Source organism: Nannospalax galili, unplaced genomic scaffold (genome assembly GCF_000622305.1).
Source record: "Nannospalax galili isolate Female #2095 unplaced genomic scaffold, S.galili_v1.0 scaffold395, whole genome shotgun sequence".
Lineage (NCBI taxonomy): Eukaryota > Metazoa > Chordata > Mammalia > Rodentia > Spalacidae > Nannospalax > Nannospalax galili.
In genome coordinates, this window is record NW_008335527.1 from 466,735 (window position 1) to 469,823 (window position 3,089).

At 47.5% G+C, this 3,089-nt stretch overlaps 1 non-coding gene across 1 annotated transcript; it reads right to left on the minus strand.

Moving 5' to 3' along the window:
• Nucleotides 1-396: 396 nt before the first annotated feature.
• LOC115069908 lies at nt 397-499 on the minus strand. The gene has a single exon (XR_003849153.1). It is a non-coding gene; the product is annotated as a U6 spliceosomal RNA (small nuclear RNA).
• Nucleotides 500-3,089: the final 2,590 nt, after the last annotated feature.

Genomic DNA, 3,089 nt, shown 5'->3' on the forward strand with positions numbered 1-3,089 from the left:
CAGATTCAGGATTACTCTGAATGACATGATTTGCTTTTACATGAATTTTTACATTTATAGTACAATAGAAAGAAATCAATGCATATACCAATCAATGCATATTGTCGAGACATCAGGTAGGTTGGTTATAGCAGAATAAAGGAACCTATTCTACAGCTTTCAGGCGTTATCCTACAATATAACGTTCTTGGCTTTAGAGCTGGTGGAATCCAGAGATCTTCTCAATAATACATTCCTAAAATTTTCCCTAATAATCATAAAGATATTAGGTAAGATATAAGGTTGGTAGCAAAGCCTATTGAAGAGACTAAAGACAGCTCAATGTAATTTGGCTCTCAGTCTGCAACATTGGACTGTCCACAGTCAAGAGGTTCTAGTCAGTCTGCAGAATCTTTGAAAAATATGGAATTCTTCATGAATTTGTGTCATCCTGGAGCAGGGACCATGCTAATTTCTATAACCATCCAGTTTTTACCATCTGTGCTAGAGAATCAAGCAGGCCAACAATTTTCTTCAACGAGTCACTAAGTACAAGGAAGGATACAGAGCTTCGGGAGAAGAGGGAAGAAGGAGGGAAGGGAACCCAGGAGGGAAGGGGAACCCAGGAGGGAAGGGGAACCCAGGAAGGAAGGGGAACCCAGGAAGGAAGGGGAACCCAGGAGGGAAGGGAACCCAGGAGGACCTGTGCTGTTTGGAAGATAGGAAGTGTGTGCTAGGCAAGACTGGGGTTGGCGGTGAACCTGGGATGGAAAGGCTATGACTGGAGGGGGCTGGACTTGGTGAGTAGCAGGTGGCAAAGCCTGTATCACCAGACCTGGGTGGAGCATCCATTGCGTTGGTTCAGGTCCCCTCCTCCCTGGCCAGGTGTGGGGCAGAAAAGAGGCCGTTCCTCCTCTAGAAAGAGGAGGGGACCAGAGCCACGAGGACCCAGGAGCGACCCCGATGGGATCTAGAGAAACATTTGGCAACTCGGAACTGACCTGGTGACACCAGACGGGGGGCGGGGGGGGAGAAGACAGGGGCATGGATAACTGACTGGACTCAAGCCCCAGGTTTCTGGAACTTTGGGACTTCTCTGTGTGCCGGTCGTCTGCAGGAATGCATAAGTTTTCTCTCTCTTGAAAGCTCAAGTCACATCTATTGCTGGCCGGTCTGGAAAAGGAACCATGGCATGAGCACCAGCAGCCAAGCTTGATCACTGTGTCCTGGCTTTGCGCCTTTTGGTCCTGCTGAGCTCTCTGTGCACCGCTGGGGCTGCAGGTGAGTTCCAGGATGCAACTGGGGAAAAGAGAGGACCATACCCGCCACCTAGTTCTGTAGATAGCATTCCTGTCTGGTTGCTCCTCCAACCTCCTCAGCTGTGCACTGACCCCGCAGGCTCCTTCCAGTTGGCTCCATTGTTCCTCAATCTCACCCTGCCCTATTCCCTCCTCCACAGCTTAGAAGAAGAAACCTTAAACAAAAAGGTACTGAGGGTGGGAAGGATCAATAAGCAGAATCGCTAGAAAAGCCCCAGCCCCACAGACCAGATGTGATGGGCAAAGGTCATGACCACACCCAAGGCCTGGGTCGCTCTAAAGACGGTCTTCCTCATACCTCAGGAGGCTGCTTGCTCTTCCACACAGAATTACCTCTGACCAACAAACTCCCCTCACAGCCAAAGAGGCACAGCAGGATCCACGGAGGTCCTGCTTTCTGACTCACTGGCTCACTGGCTCCTGCAGGGTTAGCTTTGTTATACAGCCCAGGACAAACTGCCCAGGGAATGGTGATGCCCACAGTGGGATGGACCATATCAAGTCAATTAACAAGCAGGGCAATGCCCCATAGACATCCACAAGCCACTCTGATCTGGGAGGTCTCTCTACTGAAACGCTAATCTCAGGTGACTCTAGGCTCCATCAAATTGACAGTAAAAAGATAATTATAAAATGTGTTAACTCCTAGGACTTGAAAGAGTAATCTCATCACAATAAACTGTCCAACTTAGATTCCACCCTGGCCTGAATCTACTGATCTTCCAGAGCAGCACACACACTGTCCTGTCTCCACATCTGCACAGACAGCTTCTGGAGATTCTCCAGAATGGATGGAACCAGGCTCCTACGACTTGAAAGAGTAATCTCATCACAATAAACTCTCCAACTTAGATTCCACCCTGGCCTGCACACACACTGTCCTGTATCCACATCTGCACAGACAGCTTCTGGAGATTCTCCAGAATGGATGGAACCAGAAAGGCCATCCAGACCTTTTCCTTCCATAACAAACCTGGTATTATGCTACAAGTCATGTGCTAACAGATGTGGGGATTGTCCTAGTGGAGAGCAGAAGTTGGCCAGGCCTTAACCTGCTCTTCAAGCCAAGGAGAAATATTAGACTTTAAGGGTGCAGTGGGGTGCTAGGCAGGGATTAAAGAAATATTTGGTTTTTTATTTATGTGTATGAGTGCTTGCATGAATGCATGTATGTGCACTATATATGTGCCTAGTGGGGGGAGGGAGAGGCCAGAAGACATCAGATCCCCAGCACTGGAGTTACAGATGGTTGTTAGCTGATATGTGAACCAAACTTGGGTTTTCCAGAACAGCAGCAAATCCAAATCGTGTTAACTACTGAACCATCTCTCTAGCCCCCAGGGACTTTTTCTTTTGTTTTCCTTTTTTGTCACAACTTTCCAGGATTCTCCTGGTGCCACAAACATAGTGTCTCTGGCTCCCTTGCTCCCCACCCCAAGCCTTACCCATGTTTTCTCCACAGATGCTCCCTCTCTTTGCTCCAACTTTACTGTCTGTAAGTCTGAAACTGGATCATGGTTGAATGGAGCCCAAGTCCTGCTGAACAAGAAAATTTTTCTTGACTACAACAGCAGCAGTAACAAGTACCAGTTTTTCACTCTTCTGGAAAATAGATTGAATGCCACACAGATCTTGGGGAAACAATCTGACTTTCTAAAAGATGCGAGTGACCTGTTCAAAGAGAAACTACCTGACCTTAAGATTGAGAACAATAACAATCAGAAGTAAGTTTCACATGACCCCTGCAAGAGAGAGCTGATTTTGTGACAGGTTAAGGTCATTCATTGTTTT